Below are 22,457 nucleotides of genomic sequence, written 5' to 3'. Positions count from 1 at the left end.
TTCTATTCAGAATAACTGTGACCCCACAAATAGTTGCATCTCAATAACTACTTCATGAAAGATAAAGACATATATCTCATTCCTGCTAGAAGTCTATGTACATATGTAAACTCTTAACTGTAGGACTGTATGGACACCAAGAGCCACCAGAAGGAATCAAACATAGTATACGTCATAATTTGCAAAGAAATTGAGCAGTTTCCTGCTATTGGCTAAAATATCTCTTGTAAAATAAAATACAATAAAATAAAATCTCAAAATATCACTTCTAAAATAAAGCAGTATTTGATATACATATATAGTAGGAAAAATATTTTGGTGTGTATTTCAAATCCCCATCAATTCTTCTACTAGTCAGCAGCTTGAAAATTTAAAATTACATGTTTCTGGCATTTATTAAACTATCATTATAAAATTCTAATCAAGATTAGGAGTGCAACCTAAGAAAATCTACTTTTCTCATTGGGAAAAAAAAAAAAAAAAGAGAGACTAAAATACATACTTCAGACATTTTGCAACTAAAAAGATAATGACTGTTACATTGAAAGGTTGAATATGGAACACAACAGAGTTTAAGGAATTAATAACTCCAGAAATGTCGATGTGGGGGCAAAAAGCATGAGAAAGAGAGGACATGGAATATTCTTACTTTCTTTGATTACTGAAAGTGGCTGAATTAATTGTAAGTCTGACATCTTGAAGGTGAACTTAGCATGAAAAATAAATGATGTAAATAATGATTGACCTTGGTGTTCTTCACTTCCATAAAATTTTCAGTAGATGGGATTCAGATCCAGATTAAGACATTTCTTTTTAGGTATCTGAAAGGGTAACAAGTATGTCCCACCATAGTTAGAGATCAGTTTGATAAAGTCAATGGATGCTAGAGAGTGATGCCACACACCGTATGTTGTGGCTAGTCAGCTGAATTACTCTCTGTACTCCATTATCTGTATTGACTAGACTGCCAATGACTATAATGGGAGATGGCATCCAGTCTGCATTCGGATACCTACATAATCACAAACTGAATCCTATCCCACTCTTCCAGAGACAAGTCTTACAACTTTCTGTTGAATTCACTTAAAAGATAAATGTGTTTGTCAAGATAAAGAAAGAAGAGTAAATCAGGAAAAAGAAAAAATTACAGACACCTGGATTGCAAGGCTTTCACTAATACCTATGTGATTTTTGCTACATCTATACTAGCAAATAAAAATGGCCAAGCAATATTCTTAGGATCTAAAGGAATTACGTGCCTCATATCCCACATACTCTCCTTCTTCTCAAGACAGCTGGCACATCCAGTTACTGGGAATGGTCTCTGGCCTCGGCTAAAACTTGAGCAATGTCTGGGCACTGTCTTAGTTAGGTACTGCTTGGAATCCATTGGTCATTGGGTAAACCTTGCCAAAATCCACATAACGGTTTAACAGTACAGACTCCAAGCACCATCTCATTCCATGATTTTGTTCACTTTGCTACTATAGACAAAAGCTATTGTTTCTGAGAACTCCCATTCTTCTATGGTCATTAACTTTATGTAGTCACAACTAAAAAGCGTACCTCACTTCTTTTTAGCAGTGATGCTGTGACACCATACCAAAACATTATTTTCAGTTATTTTGTTAGTTGAAGTGGCAGAATTTTGCTATGGATGGAAGGATTCTAAGTATATTGTATGCATCTTTTCAACTTGATCTGTTAGTACAGTTATTGTATTGTATATATATACATTCTATCCTACCTGTAATTTTCACCTTTTAAACAAGACATAAAGATGTAAACACAAACACTTTAAGGAAGATAGGGAAGATGAAAACAAAGGTTGCCAGTACAACATGTAGTTTTCTGTGTTAACATTTTGTTTCTCTTTTTATATGATTACCTACTATTGTTCCAAAAAAACCTTGCCTGTTTCATTTACTGTTCAGAATTAAGTTTGCTTAGTGGAGAATCTTTTCAATATATTATATTCTCCTTGTTCAGAAAGAGTAGTACTATTACCTATATACCATAGTATAGAAATCCTTCTTTGAATGCCAAGTAAGTCAGCACCTCCTGAGATGATGCCCATTATCTCTGCGGTTCACACATTATCTTTACAAGGTGAGTCTATAATGTGATAACATCCTAATCTGATAAATGTGAGAAAGGCACAGGGAGTCCAGAAATTTTGGGCATCCAATTTGATATTCTTTGAGATTTGTTTTGTTCAGAGTATTTAACATATAACACAGAATATTTTCAAAGCACGGTTGTTATTGACTTAGTAGTTCTGTAAGTCAAAGCCCTAAAGTCTCAAATTCAGCATTCAAAAAATAAGGAACGCTGTTAATAACTACTTGGATAAAGTTTGGTCTGTCTTGATAAGCAAAACAAAAGCTCTGTCAGAGACAGAATTTTCTCTGGGCAGTATTCAGCTGCCTCAGCTGTCATTAATTTTCTTTGATACCTTTTGATTTAACTAAGAATTTTTTAAATTATATTACAAAGAAAGCAAAAATGTCATAGGTATGCCTGCTTCACACTGATTTTGAGCAATGCAGACCAAATCTATATTGGGCAATAAAAAAGACTGGGGTTGTCAAGAAAATATAGTATGCAGTTATGATAAAGGTTAAGAAGCATGCTGCATGCATGCAGCACCACAGTCCTAGAACAGATTATCCAGACAGGTGGTGTCTCCATCTGTGGAGATTTTCAAGACTAGGCTAGGAAAGATCATGTATGGTCTGATGATCAAAACAGAGTGCTGGACTAGAGGACCTCAGAGGTCCCTTCCAACCAACACTTCCATGACCAATAGTAATTATAAATATTCTGACTTTTAAATTCTTAACTATCAGGCCTTTTTTTTTTTTTTTTAATACAGTTTGGTATTATTTTAGTTTCCTACCGCAGCTAATGATTATTACGAGTAAGAATACAGAGCTGAACTATACCACTGCTCTAAGCAGTATAGTAGCATATCAGTCATTGTAATGTTCTAAATAAATCATAGGAGGAAAAAAAATCCCTGCAATAGATAATCATAAAATAATTTGTTAGATTTTTTTTTTTTCTACAAGGAAGTATTTATTGTTTTAATACCTGAAACACGAGATACGAAAAATCCTCTTCAAACTGCTATATCTAAAACTGCAACTACATGTCTTCATTGCCCGTGTGAATGTCCTACCAAGATCTCAGTCTCGAGAACTTAAAGTATGAAAAACACTAAACAGGATAACATAATGCTTTTTCTATAACTTTGCTACAATAGGCAACTGTACTTAAATAAAATAAAATCTTTACTTAGCTTTTAATAATTACCAATTCCTAATACTTACATGTGTCTTTTTACTGCTGAATATTTATGCCATAAATTTCAAGACACCAAACTGATACCAAAACCAGTATTTCTTCTGAGACTTCTTAGTGATGTATAAAATGTGATGTTTTGTGTATTTTTTCCTGTCTTTTTTTTCAAACATATTAAAATTATTTTTTTCTTTTGAACTATGCATTGAAAAGATCCTTTCAGTAAGTTGTCTATACTGATGATCCATGTCCTTTGTGGTTAGAATTAATCTTAAATCTGCTGATACATCTCAGAAATCAGGACTGTCCATTCCTAAGGTGTTCTATCTCCTAATTTATCATATGTTTTTGAACCTTTTCATTAGATATTTTTTTTTTAACCAACTTAGCTGGCACTAAGAATATTGTACAAACTTATATTACTGAGTTCACTGAGTATAGATGTATGTGAGTTATGATAATAGTTTTGTTTTCTCATAGTCTCTTGCATAAAGCATCTGAGAATGGACTTTAAGAAACAGCATGGGGATACCATGGACTGAGAATAGATGTAGAAGGTAAAGCTCTTGGATCAAATCCTGATCGAGAGAAGTTTTCTATTATAAACTCTTCTATTTCTTTTTGTATGGATGTTTATTTTTGTAAGATCTTGCTTCCTCATCAGATGCTGCTTGTCTTCCCTCCTTATCTTTTTACTTGTAAATATTATCCTAAATACCAATATATAAATAGATTCCTAGTGTCATTACAAGTGCACCCACAGCTTTCCCATTTGTTATGAAAATCACTGTGATACTGCCATATCTGTGTTGCATGGAATACATTTACATTTGGAACAAATAATTCAGTTCTGTCATAATCTCAAAGCCACAGATAAGCATTGCTATTATCACCAGTTTATATACAACCAAACTGGCATTTAGGCAGCAGATTGCAATTCAATCAGCTATTTATTTACACACTGGTGCACCCCAGCACAGTTGTTTATGGTACATACATAGATCTCTGTGGAATACCATTTCTCACTTTATTTTTTAGAAATTTTGCATTCATGTAAACTTAGAAGTCAGCTTATTCACATTTGTATCTCAAGAGATTCCATGTTTAAAATGGAAATACATTCAGCAGAATAATAGTTATTAATAATAGTAATGAAATGAGCTGTAATAGATAAATTATAATGACAGAGTTACATCTTTAACAGGCACTGCTGTTGCCATGGCACGAGTTTCTAATGTAAAATAAAAATCCATTAAAAATTTGTTCTATAGCTATGGTAACAACTGTATTGTGACACCTGCACTACTAATATATTCATATTCTGTTTTCATTTGATCCAGAAAGATGTTTTTAGCAGCATACTCTGCCCATGTGTAATATCAGTCCAAAAATTTACTCTCAACTCTCTTTTCCACAGAGTTGATTGATAAAATTAACAGTCACACCTGAATAATATTTGGAGAGTACCCTCTCATCAATTCCTACCACTTAGGTAAGCTGGAACCATTTGAAACAGAAGGATGGTGAGCAAAGTCATATTTTCGTGGTAAAGATTGCTTTGGACACGCTAGAATACCTTCACTAGTGATATTGGTTGTATTGTCAAAGTGATCATAATAATGGGATTATCAACAAGAAAACGTGTAAGATTGAAGATTCAAAGTATTTAAAAATTGAAGTAGCAATATTCAGTACGTCATTAGTTCACCCAGCAAACAACATGGTGCTCTGACCAAGATCCAGATCTTTGATGTCAGTATGTTGTCTGCAGATATCTTTGATGAGGAAGTGCAATGTTTTCTCACTCTAGGAAATGTTATAGCAAGGTACCATGGACCTGTGTGGGAGATATAACAACATGATTACTAAACAACTAATGAAGAATGTTGGCTTCTACTGTCAACAGCAACAGCACAGAAAAGGAGCAACAGTGTCCAGCCAGACTGCTGCTTCTCCTTCTGCTTCCTTCTAAATGTAATGATACCACCAGGAGGTGGTTTGCAAGGTTGGTGTCAGTGGTTTCGAGGCTCTGTGCCCAGGTTCCAATACTACCAGCCTTTCAAAGCCATGTAGTTGCTTAGAAATCACACACACACACACAATCACACTCACACTCACACACACAAAATCTGTGTGGATTATGTGTTTGCTCTTAGTAACTTCACAACTGCCAAATCAATCATTTAATGTACCTGTCTTGACTGTGCACTGAAGGATTCTACAGCGTATTGCTTCCTACATTTTCGATAGTTTCGCTGTCCATGTTTTACTAATTTATTTCACAGTCACCCATCAGGAACTACAGGGGGTAAGAAAGATTTTTGGGGAAAGACAGTTCCATAAGGAGTTTTCTGAACACTGCTTGCCAGCCTCTAATGAAGAAAAACGCTCTCAGTAAGGAAGGATATTAGCTGGTAATTACTGCTAATTCTAAGCACATTATAATATCCAAATAAAGTTCTTGCAAAAAATATCAGAAACAGGAGTGTAATCTGGTGCAAATAGAGTTAATTTTTACTTTTGTAGAGACGTATTCACTCTGTTGTACATTTTCAGGATTTATTTTTGATACTCATATGTACTCATTCTGTATTTGAGGGGGGCAGAAGTGTAATTTTTACATAGATCACACAGGGTTAATCTTTAACTCCAAAATTCAGCCTAGACAAAAAATGCAGAGCTACAACTGCCACCTCCATAATGCTGTTTCCATGAGAATTTCTTTCTATGTGACTATGTAAGGCATGGTTCCTAGACGTTTTAATGACAGCTGTTCATGAACCGTTACATTTTACAGCACAAGAATCTGACTTATACCTGCTCCTTAAAATAAGAGTTATACAGAAAACTAACATATGTTAACAGGTTTATGGATTAAAAATTTAATGCAGATGAGCTAATGTTCAACATCCCCCAGGTAATACAGCGGACTATTTCAACACCCAGGTTCAAGCTAAAATTCTATTAGAATATCTCAACTCTGCCATACAGAAAAAACATAACATATATATATAATATATATATATATAAAAGTATATATATATATATAAAATAAAAAATACATCAGTAATTCTTTGTAATACTCAAGCAATCTTTCATAAGGAATTCTGCAAAATGAATGGAAATTGATGCAAAATGTAATTTTGCAGAAAGCTCACATATAATTGCATTGAGAAATTCTGTGGTAATCTTTTCTTCTTGCAGGAGAAAGCTAGCAGTTGAGTGGGATGTGGCAGTGCTCATAAAGTACATGTTAATCTGGCAATGTAGTACAGCAGTAGAAGAGGAAAATTTGGTGACACCTAATAACCAAAATATGTGCAAACCAATATGAGTATGACAGATGAGCTCCTGAAACCAAATCCCTTTCTTGAATACTCTAATGAAATCTAGTTAATTGTTCTACTCCTGATATTTCACACATCATGTACAAAGAAGGAATGAATGACAAAGTAAATCCTCCACTAACTAGGAACAAAACTTAGTAATTGTCAAGGCAAAGAAAATGGAAAAAACAAATGGATTTTTAAAGTACTGTTCCCAAAAGGAGATTTTGCTTAACAATTTCAACACTTCTACTTGGACGGAAGGATTATCCTAAGTAACTTTACAATTTCCTCAAACATATGAAAAAAATCAGAAAGAATAGAAAATATATGTTCTGGCTTTTGCACTGATGATACACTTCTGTCATTCCTAACCTAGATAAAGCATCTATTTCTCATCTGAGCAGTATTTTTAAGATACTTAGCATGGGATACAAGATAGTTTGCTTCTCCTCTCCTCTGCTGTCCTCTCCTCTCCTGTACAATTTTTTTTCTGTTAGGTAGTATAAATAAAGCTGTAATGACACAAAGTGTCTAAGTCTTAAAAATGCCTAGAATATAGACTGTAGAATTATCGCACAGTCCTAGATGTGCATACATGCGTAATCATAGAAGATTACATCCAAAACTGCAAAGTTTTCCAATTCTTGGTGGAATATAAATTCTCTTGAGAAGTATTTACAAAATATAAATGATCTTAAAAAAAAAAAAAAACAAAAAAACAAACAAACAACCACAACAAACAAATAACCCTGACTTGGTGGTGGGCAACCTGCTCTAGATGGTCCTGCTTGAGCGGAGGTTGGACCAGATGGCCTTCAGAGGGCCCTTCCAACCTAAACCATTCTGTGATTCTGTGAACCTGAACAATTATGTGCAAAGTAATTTTAGCTAAGAATATTTGTTTTCTAGACACTGTGAGAATCTCTAAAATATGTTTAATTTTCACAAATAACTACTCAGCTCAGGACATTTTGGAAACATACGTGCACTTGGAACATGGAATTAACCTGCTATGAATTGACTATCACTCTTAGGAGAGTCAATGTGTAGTTTTATTAAGCTGCTGGAATGCAGAAAAGCACTAGATCAATTCCAGATTTAGTTATAGGAAAAGCAAGCATTAGACAATAGTTGAAACACAGAAGAGCAATGAATAAACCTGAAAGACAGCAACTTTCAGGCTCCATCATAAATGTCACTTTATTAAGCTTTCTTACCAGCACAGAACAAAAAGCACCTAAGGAGCTAAAATGGGCCAGTTGAAAATAGGAAAGAGAAATTATTAATCTGCAACTGTTTTAGGCTAAGTTTCCAAAACAGCCTCTTTCAGACTATTTGCATGAGTATTTGGGTTAACTGTATATTACCAAAACATACAGAAGTTTCCTCCTTGTCTTAAAATAACAGATACAGGTAAGATAAATTTATTTGAATACTTTTTTTTCTCCTTGGTGTACTTACGCTAACAACAAATATGATTATTAAAAACTGCATGAATCATTCTAACTAGTTGCTGGTCACAAGCTCCCTCAGAGACATTTGCTTGATATTTCCAAATATAGGTCAGTTCTCTTGGTTAGAAACAGAGGGACTGCTATCCATGTTTCTGATCTACAGAGTTTGATGCAGAGGGGCACAATTTAATCCAATTAAACCCCCACTTACATAACTGGTTGAAAAGACATACAACGCAAGTGCTACTCATAGAAATCTGAATGATTAATCTTCTTTCAGGAGCATGTGAAAGTTAGAGCACAGAACATTAGGGAATAGCTGTGGCAACAGAAAACATTGCCACTCATTCTTCAGTCAAAAGGTATAACTCCAACAGTGCCCTTGCCAGAGAAATTAGTAAGAATGGTCCCTAATCTTAAAGCAAATCAACTGCATCAAATTAGGTAGTTAACTAGTTCTTATCTATGGTGCTGGAAGAAATAAATGCTTCAATATAGGCGATAAGTTCACCAGGTCCCTAAACCAGAAATATCTCAAGGAGGACAGGCCAAGAATGTTACTATTCCTTCATTCTGCTCTGATTTACTAATATGTCACTCAGTATGAGGAAGACTAATTAACAGACATAAATAATTACAGTCATCTGTAACCTGAGGGCTCAGTCAAGCCACATCGGATTGTTCCTTTCATACTGTGTATTTCTGCTCTTTAAGCAAATGTGTCTACATTTCACCTGAGAAACACTTTTGGTAGAGCTCCATCATTAATGTGCCATTTCTGGTGTTCAAGGAACTTTCATTGACCTAGTTTGCCATCACCATAGTACCGAAGCACTAGTAACCACTAGTTTACATGTAGGAAACAGCAAAGAATATCATACTCCTCCTGTACTTGGAAAAGTTTCTGCCAGCAGCTTGATAAAGAGGAAATCAGACCACTATGATCATGTTTTGTAAATACTTAGATGGGCAGAATATACAGGGGGAAGTCCCTTGCGAATGTCAAGTGATCTGATTTTTGAACATATACCTCTTGCAGACAGAACTGTGAATTCTATCTTGGTTCACCAATCTCATAGCTAGGGGTTATCATTTTCAAATGGAAACAACAGATGAAACTGAGAAAGACCTTTAGAATAGTTTTTGCTTCTTGCTGTAACAGATTCTCAAGAGAGGAGTCGGACAAAGGACAGTGAATTGCAACTAGAAAAGCTCCAAAACTGCATAGAATAATCCATATTTTTATAAACACCAATATTCAACAGTCTAAAGTGATAGCATTTTAAAGGACAGATGTATTTCTAAGATAGAATGGATAGAGGAGATGCAAAAAGATAGTACAGGTTTCCTAAAAGCTTTGTACAGTCATATCTGCTATTCAGACAGGCTTCTGTGAACTCAACGTTTTTATGAATGCAGAGAAAGAATTATAGGATCTCCATCATTTATTTTATTCATCTTTAGAAAAATCTCTTCAAAATCTTTGTAGAATGAAACAACAGTTAGAACGGTCACTTGAAACAACTTGGTAAGATCACCTGACTCCTTCAAAGATGAGGGAAGCTGAGAATGTAAATGACAGACGTGAATTTTTATTTTTTATTTTTTCATTGGATTTTTTCATTAATCTGTTGGACCTTCTTGGACCTATCATTTTGCTCATAAACCAGCGGATCATTAGGACCTTTCTTCAGTGGGATGTCCATAGGTGATAACTGAAAAATTTGTAATGAAAACAAAAGACAATGAAGTTCTGTATGTGGCAATCCACTCACTTTTCTACTGGCCACAATATAGTCTTGTGTGTATCAAATATTGCCTGTGAAGGTATCTGAGCTACTATTTGCCCTTTAGGTATAACAGTTCCTCTCTATTCAGGTTCTAGTTACTGTGGTCAGTCAGGAGGTAGATGGTTCACATTTGTGGTATGGTTCCTAACTGTAAGGTTTGTGTGGTTACAGTGAAAGAACCTGCTATATTGCTGTCAGCATTTCTCACTGAAAACTTATAAAGGCTGATCTTCCATTTCACATGAAAACAAACTTTCAAACCTTGGTATTTTTCATTACAGAAGTACTTCCCAGATTTCAAACACTTCTTTAGGATTGTATGGTAGAATCAGAAGTAAAAGTATTCACATTTATCCCTGGAGCTTTTAGAGTACCTAAGGGATTCTCAGCAGATACGTATTATATTTTTGGGTGAGAGTGGCTTGCTTCAAATTGTCCTTTCTGGAACACTTGTTTTCAGTCCCTACAGAAAGGTACTGGACTCAGTTTTCATGCACGCTCTCCTTTCCCCCACCCCCTCCTTTTCCACTGTTACCCCAAAACAAAAGGAAAATTATGAAAACTGACAGAGTGGCTAATTTCTTCATCAGTCAGACATACAAACACAGCAGGAAACAACAGACCTACTATTTTCTCACATGCATTCTTCTGTAACTTAGCTGATAATTTGTCTCTTACTTCCACAGATTAATGCATTTGTACCACGCTTAAGCTTCAGCACATCTTCCTGCAGAGTATTTCTAAAATGTAGCCGCTATCTGCCCAGCTAAAAATTGCTGCCCAAACCACTGTCTTGTATCTACTAAACTTCAGGTTCCTTGATTTTGACCCATTCAAGAACTCTTCTACAAAAATCACCTTCTTGGTACTTTGCAACTCTTCAGTTCTCACTGTTACTTTTAAGGCAATTTGTGGCATGCACATTTTTATTAATATAAACCTTCAAAAGTCATCAAATAATTAATTCCTGTCTTCCATGTGCTGACCCATTATTACTGTTTTGCTATTTTTATTTCTGCTAAGAAATCATGTAGCAGAATTGGATCGCTACAATACTTCATGAGTCAAAGGGACTGTAAAACAATTGTAAAACTTCATATTTCAATTAAATTGAGAGCTGTAGAAGAATTAACTTTAGTTAGTTATGTTGCTGAAAAAGACAATTCCTTGCTTGCCTCAAATTCACTGTTGTTCCTATGAAGCTCTGTGGAGATTCAGGATCAACTTACTTTGAAATAACAGTGAATCTTGCAGTGATTTCTTTGATGCAGACTTGAAGTTGATCCAACAAACTATCTAACCTACCCGACACACTCAGGAGAACTGAGTATGCAGAAGTAGTTCATTAAATCAATCATAATTAACAAATAATCACAGAAACAATATTACAATTGTTTTAATTAGCATATTTCTCACTTGGAATAAATTGGAAATCAAATGATTGCAGTCTCCTGAGTAATTTACACTAATCATTTTTCCCTCTCTTAAAAAAAAAAAAAAAAAGAAAAAAGGAAAAAAAAAGAAAAAAGGAAAAAAAAGAAAAAAGGAAGTATCACAAGCAGCTCATTTTATCACATAGCACTGTAACAGATACCAGTACAGGACTAAATCTTACAATTTTTTTTTTTTTTTCCAGAAAAAAAGCTTTTAATGTTAGATAATCAGAGATGATAATGAAAACATTCTAATCATGTTTCTGATTAAATGTGGGCAAACACCTTGTTGGTCTCCTTTTGTATCTAATGGGAAAGAAAAAAAAAAAAAAAAACAGGGAGAAAGGAAGAGGGAAGAATGTAAGAACAAAAGAAAAAGAAGGGAAGCATTCTGAAGACCAAATGTTTTAAACCCAGAAAACTTTCATTAGAATTTTATTTTCAATTGGTCCTAAAAAAGACTTTTTAAATGTGCAAAGTGTTTTTATGATGTTTTTAATAGCTTTCAAAACTCCCATGAAAATACGAAGATGAAATGACAACTGTTTAGCTGGTACTTGCGCCTTAAGAGCATAATACTGTTATGTAAACACATAATGGGAAGGAAAACTACTAAAAAAGTAGAAATGTTCATTCCTGGATTAGGTTACCTTGAACATTATGGCATTATTAACACTTCATCTTATGTTCTTTAATTATTCTGTCTGTACCGACCTAAATGAAAGAAGGCTGTTGGGGGTGTTGGAAAGAAGTGACATGCATTAGAAATTTCAAGGGAGAATGCCAGTTCTTAAATGAACAAGGAGTGAACTACCAATTGTGACATTTGCTTACTTCTTTCTAGACTAGTTAACAGGCAACTGTGTTTTTCTAGTCTTTAGACAGAAAAAAATGCATTAAACTATTAAAACCTTCTACTCAGAGAATAAAGAAAGAACTAAATTTTAAAGTAATTGGAATAGCTACAGTACTGTTAAGCAGAGAATGAATTTGTTGAGACATAATAGGCATATACACTTTTTTTTTTTGAGCTTCCTTTCTTCCAACCCTCTGTTGATATGTGTAACAACACCTTGATCAATCTTAAAAAAAAAATAATAACAATCTAAAAATATAAGGGGAAATATGCTGTGTGTTTCCAACTGATCAGTGAAGTTTAAAAGTAACTTTTATATGAAATTTGATTTACATTCACTTAATTTCACAGTCTGACCGCCAACATAAAGACTAAAAGTCTGTAATTTGTAAGTGGCTTAAGAATATCTGTAATCAATCTTTCACTGTTTTACAGAAGCCCAAGAGATGCAGTAATATCAGTAGAGAAGTACATAAGTCTGAGTAAAAGTTACTGTGTGCTTCCTAAAGTTGGCATCTTTCATCTGCTTCAGTTAAACCATACTTTATTCTAAAGCCAACATTGTGATATATTTACTACATGAAAGACAAAGACTCAGCATACACTGATAAGTTCCAAGGTACTTTTTGTCAGTTTTGGAAGCCAGATCATTGATATAGAACATTAAGTAGAGAACACAATCACACTTGTCCATCTACTTTGCAATTCTCAAGTAGAATGGCAGAGCAATAATATTATTTCTCTGCATGGCTAAACCTCTAAGAATTCATGTTGAAATGTAAGAACTGTAAACTGACCCAGATCAAATACAAATATTTCACCATAACTTCACTCTGGATGTGGAAGTATCACCATATATCAAGATGTGAAAATGCTAAAGGTAGGCAACAGACAAGGATTCTCGGATTGTTAAAGTGGACCTGAGTTTAGGGCAGTGCTAGTCTGTTTTCTCCTAAAGCTTATATGAATGATAAAATGTTTCAAAAAAGAATATCCACACAGCTGTTGGCTACTCATATTCATAAACTTAAGCTCAGGAAGTCCCATTTGTATCTGTCCTGCATATAATAGCACATAATTAGGAGATTTGTCTCCCTGAACAGTATGAACATACAATAGCAGACCCAAAAGAGGAAAAAAAGATGATCCCCATTCTTAGGTACTTAGGTACTAACTATGAAAATCAGTTTTTAGTTTTAATTATGGAATCATTTCTTCACAATTTAATGTTTATTGAAATATTTATAAAAGGCAAAGCCCCTCTGATTTAATTTAATCTCTATTTTACACTTCATGCTAAATATAATGCATAAAACAGCTTAAATGGAAAGGGAGGGGAAGGGAAGGGAAGGGAAGGGAAGGGAAGGGAAGGGAAGGGAAGGGAAGGGAAGGGAAGGGAAGGGAAGGGAAGGGAAGGGAAGGGAAGGGAAGGGAAGGGAAGGGAAGGGAAGGGAAGGGAAGGGAAGGGAAGGGAAGGGAAGGGAAGGGAAGGGAAGGGAAGGGGAAGAGGACATTTTCAAGATTTAAAATGCATAAAAAGTAAAAATATTCAAGAATAATGAATTAGAAAAGGAAAGTGGGAAAATAGAAAATAGAAGCAGAAGCTAACAGGGGATATTGGAAGAGTCTGAATTCCAATTCCAGGGAACTATTGCACGTTACCAAAACTGTACTTCCCTGTAAGAACTTTCAGTCTTCTTGCTACATCTGTATCTCCTGCCAGGCAGCTCACTTGATCAAGAAATCAAAATTAGATGCCTCTCTTTTCATTTCTGCCATGTTCCTCTCCCATATTATCACAGTAACTGCAAAGTTAAATTACTGCCTGAGTATAAGCTTAGGTTTTCAAACACTTGTTCTATGGACAGCTCTCAGTTTGATGTCCCTCTATTGCATAAAATTATTAGTTTTACTGTGCACCTTGTCTGAGGTCAATCATGTTTAAATATGGCTTTTCTTAGGCAAATAACAATGGAGTTAGTTTTGGTATTATATTTGATTTTGCCAGGTTGTAAATACAATTTATTTTTATGCCAAGATAAACTTCCAACGGCCATGAGCCAAAATTTTTTTAGACAGCTTCTCAATCCTTATACACTTTTATGTGCAATCTTACATATGGCCTACGTTTTTACTCCTGAACAACAATTACTATATTCATAGCCCTCAGCTCAAAATCCTCCATCCCAAGTGACTTCTTCTCCTTCAGTTGTTGTAAGTCTCCAGAACCATATGAGAAAAAACAAACAAACAAACAAACAAACATCATCCCAAACCAAAATAAATGGAGAAAAGCTCAAATAGTAAAAAGCTGGAAGCCAAGCTTCAGGCATGGCTGGTAGTGGATACCAAGATTACAGCTGATCTCTGGAGCAGCACAGGAAAAAATCAACACTTCAAGACCTTGAAGAATATCTTCACGAATTCCAATAATATCTGCACAAAGGAGGGCAAATGAGGACAAGCTCAACCAAGTAACAGTTTGTAAAGACAGAAGGGGTCAAAATGAAGGAACAGAACACCACGGTCTGTTTTTGACCTCTTTCATGAACACATTTCTTTCTTGTAAGAAGGTGTCCTATGCTGGAAAAAATCCCAAACACACATCCCCAGTAATACATAGACTTATTTTTAGAATCACAGATGATACAAGGAGGAAGATATTCATGTGTACATATACAGAATCTACTTTTCCTTATGCTAACTTTACAGAGAGACTTCAGCCTTAAACGGTAAAGTTTTATCCTGTATCCTTATGTGACTACAAAACCATTCATGGAGGTCGTATCAAAGAAAAAGATGGGGGTGGAGGGAAGAGTGGAAAATAGTTAATCAGGTAAAGGAGTTATCAGGTTGTATCACTCTGAAGAGTATTACAAAATCTAAGGATGCTTTTTAAGCCTTTTCATAATGCCTTTCAGCCTTTTGACAAAACAGTTATTTGACGAGCTAAGAATTTGCACACCATACCTGCTGCATTCTGCAGAAAATGGAAACACTGACAATGTGCAGGTCCACTGTTTGCAACATAGCACAAGGAACGTTTAGAAGTGTTAGGCTTGAGATGGTTACTGTCCTGCTTCCTCCTCAACTTCAACACCTACTCTTAACACAAGCTGGTGAACTAGGCAGACTTGTTTCTTAATTTCAGGTATAAATACTATGATCAATTTGAAAGCATCGGCCCTCAGCGCTAGATGTTTCTATCATCCCTTGCACATTCTCTATGCAGCTAAACAATACGGGGACTGGGATATGGCTCTATAGCACTCACAAAAGTATCAACAGCAACTGGATCTTACGAGACACCAACCACCATCTTTTAGATACAGTTCATCTTCTCTCATATCCCACTCCAATTACATGTCTGGCAAAACAGGCACCACTCTCTGCCATGGTTTCCAAGCAGCTACCTCCAGCTTGAAGCTTTCTGTCTTCTTATAGAAAACACCCTTTCCACAATTTCAGTGGGAATTTTCCAACTCTGTTGGTAAGTTTCTCTCATAAATCTGTCATCATGCCAAATTTCTACTGTTCTAATAGTTTTCACAATACCAACTGCTTTTGCTTGAGAATTGGGGATGCATAGGTGCTTTCCTGGAAGACATCTTTGCAGATATGACACAAACTAGCTGAATAATAATAATGATTACATTAAATTCACAAATATGAAGCCATTTGGTGATGAAAGAAAAATATAGTTCCACTGATTTTTTTTTTCACAGTAGAATATTCAAAACCTACCAAATAAAGACCTGAGTAAAGATTTAACATGTTTAGAAAAAAAAATGTTTTTTACATATTCCACTGGAAATTAATCAAATTGCTTAAAAGAGAGCAATTATTTATTAGAAATTTGCAAACTGTCAAGAATTCCATAAATCAAGTGATAAAGATATAGGTCATTTATTTCTGAAGAAAACTTCTTTTTTGAAGTATGAGAAGAGAAAGTTGAACATAATTTAAGCTTCTAGTCTTGGTATCAAATGAAGGCTGAGTCATAAAATCACTTTGAAGGCAGCTGTAATGATATAAAATGTTACTGTGTACCAGCTGTTCACTGAGAGTACTCTGTTAAGAGACTGCCCCTTCCCAAAATAAGTTGTGGTAACCAGTTGAATCAGCACTGATTTTAGTGAAATAATCTGAACTACCTGAAGTGATAATTTTCCTTGCAGTAAGGGAAAATAAGATTTTATACAACTCAGCTAGATACAAAAGAGAATGTATAGACCTTGCTTATGAAACAGTCAATGTTTTAGTTACCAACTTTAATGGCAAATTTGCTTCTTGTCTGAAAGACTTTCTAGATGATGGAAAAAGCATAAGAGATTAAAAGTAATTTGACTGAAAATAGGAGTATGTATTGAAATTGTGTAAAATATCCTTCTCTACATATTAATACAGGTGTATACTAGAAATAAACTCTGCAGATATAAATACTTCAACATTATCTTGTTTAATGTTTGCCTATCTAGATGCCTACAGAAAATTTATAGAAATCTTTTTATTGTAAGTTAAAATTAATACCTTTGCATCATGTTCTATCACTATTTAATGTGGCTGAATCACAGTAAGAGGAGAGAAGGAATAGGTGATATAAAAAGTGAGCAGGAAGAAATAAAAACAAAACTACTCAAAGGGACATCAGATGTGATCACACCGCAGTCACAAAAATAACTAAAGTGCACCAAAGGATACACAGTACTGACCAAGGTAGCTTTAAAAAAAGCCTACCTACTTATACACAGACAGTATCATTACAGTATGTAGAACAGGTTGTGAAACTTGCCCCTAAAACCAGAGCAAATTAGTCTATTCTATGTTGTATTTTAATACCAATTCTCAAGCTAGAGGCAGTTTAAAGATTTCATACTTGCCAGTTTTGTAGGCATATTCTCTGTTAAGGTAAAATACTGGAGTTGTCAAGGAAGAATAAGGTTTTTGCCTACCTTGCTGAGGTACCTTTAAAGAACCCAACCTATATATTTTTAAATTTAAAAATCTAAAAGAACAATGTTATAAATTACAAAAAGCCACCTATTTCTCTTAATCGGAAGCTAAACTAAAGCAAATCAAAATGCAGAATATAACACCACAGTCTGGAGAAAAAAGTGCTATTGTGACTCAGGAGTTACTCCTAGTCTTCTCAGTAGTTTGATGGGTGACTTCATAAAATCAGTTTAATACTATATGCATTTCCTTGTCTGTGATAATAAAAAACCTTCTAAAGTACTTTAAGACCTGCCAATGAAAACAGCACTACATGAAAGCTAAGCATTATGAATATCTTTTTAAATATAATGGGCCAGATTTTACCCTAAATCCTGAATTATTTCAGAAGTCTATTAAAATGTTTATACTGTGCTTTTATACTTCTCTGCTAATGTTTGTAAGAATCTTTTTTAACATGAAAGAAACTGCATGAGAAAACTGGAATTTAACTACAGAGTATACAAACTATCATTAAATATATAAAGTAAATGGAAAAATCAGGAAATGATTTATAAAGCCCTTTAGCAATAATAATGATGCGTTTCTTCTACCTATTTTATGCGCACATACTTCAAATGAAAACGTGATTTTTCAGGATTATAGTTCAACTCTAATGACATGAACTTAAAAGGTGGAATTAGGATTATTATTTTAATTTTATATTATTTCACAAGACATATGACTTCTCACACAGTAAAATACAATGACTTAAATCAGAGGCAGACAGTACCTACTATTTTTAAGACTCACATGATGGGTGTGTCAGACAATCTACTTTTCTGTAGATTGAAGCCATTTTTACTGGTCATTTAAAAGTTTACTTTTTCTGCCTACTGCAGCAGCACAGGGAAAAGTATGGAGGAAAACTGCACCATGAGTCTGCAATGTTGCCATGATCACCTAGTTCAATTACATCTTCGACCCTTTTATGATCTCTTCCACAGCAACTCATCTAGCTCTTAAGATTTCTAGTCATTATCATCACTTCTTTTTTGTAACAAAAACAGAATTCATCCTCTTTCATGCTTGCAACCAAGTCCTTAAACTCCTGAAAATCCCCAAACTATCCCAGCAGATGTGATCGTATTTCAGAAGCTGTGGCCAGCTCACTAACAAGCTATGGCAGAGGTGACCACCATGAAGACAGCTCTTATAAAACAGAGATTTTTTTTAGAATAAACTGTCTGATAACATTATAGCCCCATTATACACACATCTAGATACCCAGGCAGCTAGAATCTGATATGATTTACATTTTAGTATTTAATTCCATATGAAAAGTCTCCTTACTTGAGATTTTATATCCACCTCTATTAAGAGAGAGAAACTTAGAAAATATGAGAGTCAAGACCCTATCAAAGCATCTGTGAACCTTCCATCATAAAAACTGTTCTTCTTAACCTTCCCACTGCACTGCTCCAGCTTCCTAACGGGATATCAACCCTGTACCCTGCAGTCTTCCTTCATCATCTCTCTATGTTATGATTGCAATCCACATTATCTGCCTCCTCCTCTCTCCTAGTACACATTTCATCTTCCCAGAAAATGATTCAAATCCTATGCTTTCTAATACTTCTTACCTGGCATTCCTACCAAGCAAAGCACACCAAGCATCAACTGTTGCACAGATGCATAATGTGCTTTATCTAACTCTGAATATAATTGTAAGCCTAATATCACAGTGCAATGGCATGCAATATAGAAGTTCAGTTCTGAAATACAGTGTTGGTTGTCAACATAGTGTTTTCCTTTTTAGTGCAACCTGCCTCTTCAGCACTTCCCCTCAGGACTAACTAGTCCTCCCACAAGTCTATCCAGGTACTCCTTCTAGTACTACTTCTTTCTTCACATGTTCAATGTACAATTCAGAAACATTGTAAAATGGAGACAATACTGACTTTTGATGGTATAAGAAATAATTAATATGAATCCATATTTAAGAACTAGGTATTGTTATGTTATTACTACTACAATTACTATTAAAGATTATCAAACTATCTTACATGTCTTTTCTTTACTGAGCATCATCTGTTCATCTCTGGATTGAGGGAAAAAGGACATTTACATTAACTCAGAACATTTACTTTTTATTTCTGCATCTTCCAGCTTTCTTGGACTCATTTTTTCTCATTCCAATAGTGGCCAAAACTTCACAGACAAGATACTTGCACTGTGCCAAAACATACTATTTATATTAACTACCATCCATAAACCAGTTCCAAGAGAAAACTGTGACTCTGATGGCAAAATACAATCACTAAAGCATTCACAAAGATACACAGGAATGTAGGACTGGGTCACCAAATCTAGTTCTTCATAAGAACAGGCATTGGTGCTGCAGAACTTCAGTACTATAGAGCTGAGAGACCATCGATGGGCATGGCATGAAGTACAGGTTCCAAAAAAGCTCTTCTTAGCATTTTAAGACATACCAAAAAAAATTAAAATTAAAATTAAAAAAAATAAAAGACTGTATGTTACAGTAAATTGGCAGGAGAGATTAAGAATACTTCAGTTGTCCTTTGTTTTTTCATCTCCATAAAGCTCTTTGGGTGAAAATACCCAGAAGATCCTCTGATAAACCTAACATTCATGAAACTGATACAATAGTTCCTGAGTAATCCATATGGTGTAACATCTGCTACTTTTCAATACAATATTCATTTGCAGTACCACATTTCTCACAGATAGCATGAATGACTACAAAATAATGATTTTGTAATAATTCTGCTTCCAAGAAAACATAAAATGGTGATAGACTGCCATTAAGTTTGGTATGTGAAGCCTTGTGCAAAGCCTACTGAAGTCAATGAATGAATATATGATACTGCCTCAGAACCAATTTAAGGAATATATTTCTTAACATGACCATTTGCTTAATGTTTATGAGTTTTAGTGCTAATTTTATTACAATAAAAATCGTGTCTTTAATGAATTGCTAGAAAATAACATAGATTGTCAAAGTATTTTTAGAAGCAACTTACTTTTTGCTAGCAATGTGTAATTATAACTGTCAAAATCCTCTGGCATCATTTTTCAGGAACAGATATGCAGTAGTTTAATTCTTTATTTTGGAAGCCTAGTATTATATTGAGCCACGTTTTCCTATTCTGTTCACACTACTAATATGTAAAGTTTTAAAATGCAAGCCTTCTATTTATTTATTACATCTACCTATGTCACATTGTAAGACATACAAACCCTTAAAAAACAAACCTTATAATGAAACTGTTAAGAAATAGAATACATACCCGTCAAAAGTTTAAATGCAGTTTAAGTTTTCAAATATTGAAAACTAAATACAGCCATGTTTTGTTTGGTATTTACACATGAGCATAGATCTTTTTTTCAACATGGTCTCCAAGTGATCAGTTAGTGTTTTTCCCTGCAGTAAGTGTATTAGTATTTCTAATTAGCTACCAGGAACATAAAACAGATTTGTTCAGTTTGTACGTAGAAGGCTAATAATATGATAAAAAACTAAGAGCGCTAATTTTGCTGTCAATTCTATATCCTGGCAATTACCTCTTATATAGTCTGCACTTTTCTTATGTTAATTAGTGATGTTTCAAAAGACTTAAATTGTGGAAAAACTTTTTTTTTCAAGAAAAAGCAATAAATTTTGAACCCCCCCTTTTTTTTTTCTAGAAAAAAAAGAAGTTTCATTATTCATTTGAATTGGCCAGTTAACTTCAAATTCCAGTGCGTGAGCAAAGCTATCCATATGTGGAACTGTTGCATGGACTGTAGTCTGTAAAACTATCTTCTGATACTAAAATAGCCATGGGTCTGGATTTTCAGTTTAAGTGTTTTAGAAGACACAAGCACCCTGCAGAGAAGAGACAGTTTATACAAGCAAAAGGCAAAACCAGCAGGTACTTCAGCAAAAGCGCTGTTTTTATGGAATAAATTGCCTTAGTACACAACTCTTTGGTAGCAGAGATATGAATAGGTACATGACTTTTTCATACTTTTACCCAGCCTGGCTATACAAGAAAAATTTGTTGCAGAGACCCCATCTCAGTATTTTCATGTTTTGGGGACTGCAAAATGCTCCTGTTTTAACTATGGTCAGTTGTGATTCTTAGCTGATCAAAGATGAGGAAAGGAAAAATACAACTTTAAAACCTACCATTTCCCCCTCCGGGTACGAGAACGGTACACTCAAGGAAGTGAGATAAAAGCATCAGAGTTCCTTATCTGTATGTGCAGAAAAGTTACACTCCATTAGTTTATGCTAAATTTGTGTTTTATTTTCTTCACCACTAAAAGGAATAAATGTTTTAATTTTTCCTTTCATTGCATCTAAGCATCTTCTTATTAAAATGCCTCCTTATTGCCTCAGTTTTTACCTAAAATAAGGTAAATAACATTTACTTCTACAGCCCTATAGAGAATATTCAGAAATAAATAATAAAAATAAAATTGCATGACAAACATTGCTTCAAAAATGAATGTGTGATATCAAGTGTTTAAAGCCAGGAAAGGCAATGGCAGTGTTAGAATTTCAACCTTTCTCATTGTACCAACTCCAACAATCCCACCTCTTTTTAATATGTCATTTCTCTGTTTTTCATATTACAGCATATGATCTGAAGGGTACTTAATCTAATTAATACATTTAAGAGCAGGTTAAGAACATAAAATGGTTATTTCTGATCTACCACAAATTTCAATATAATGTACCAATGAAATTTGCTGTAGATTTAACACAGAGGTAGGAGACTTCAAAGAATTTTGTATATTCGACTTGTAAAAAAACTGATTAGATTGATACATTTTGTGGAAGTTTTGGGTTTACTGTCCACTTTCTATTTAATCCAAGAGAAGGAGCAGTTAAGCACCTCTCTACCTAGCAAAAGTGGAAACATGAAATCCACCAACAGGACTCCTGAGAAGCACGCTGCTCAGGGACACAAGGAGCTCTGCAGCTCCACCTCTTCCCTGTATTTTCTAGAAGACCCCTCAACATGAACTTTGTGCTTTGTGAAGTGCAATGGGCACCTTCCTTCTGCAGGCACTCGATACTGCAAGCTCTGCACAGCAGTGACTGTGTTCAGGATAAAAGTGAGCAAGAAAGCAGCAGCCGTGTTCCAGTCCTGGTATTTTACTGGTTGCTTAGGCAACCCAGCTCCACTACAAGGAAACTGATAACATGGAAAAGTAATCACACTGAATGGGAATCCACCCAATTTGGAATCAGAAATATCCAGTTTATGCAATAATACATTTTTTACATAAGGTGAGAAACTTTTTTTTTGTTTTGTTTTGTTGAGTATTTTACACCAACAAAACTG

At 34.6% G+C, this 22,457-nt stretch overlaps 1 protein-coding gene across 1 annotated transcript in view; it reads right to left on the bottom strand.

Moving 5' to 3' along the window:
* Positions 1–22,457, bottom strand: part of LOC121063868 (ankyrin repeat and sterile alpha motif domain-containing protein 1B-like) — a 269,342-nt gene that overhangs the window by 53,143 nt on the left and 193,742 nt on the right. The window lies entirely within an intron of this gene.

Source organism: Cygnus olor, chromosome 1 (assembly GCF_009769625.2).
Source record: "Cygnus olor isolate bCygOlo1 chromosome 1, bCygOlo1.pri.v2, whole genome shotgun sequence".
In the NCBI taxonomy this organism is placed as follows: Eukaryota; Metazoa; Chordata; class Aves; order Anseriformes; family Anatidae; genus Cygnus; species Cygnus olor.
This window is presented reverse-complemented; position numbering and strand designations above follow the sequence as displayed.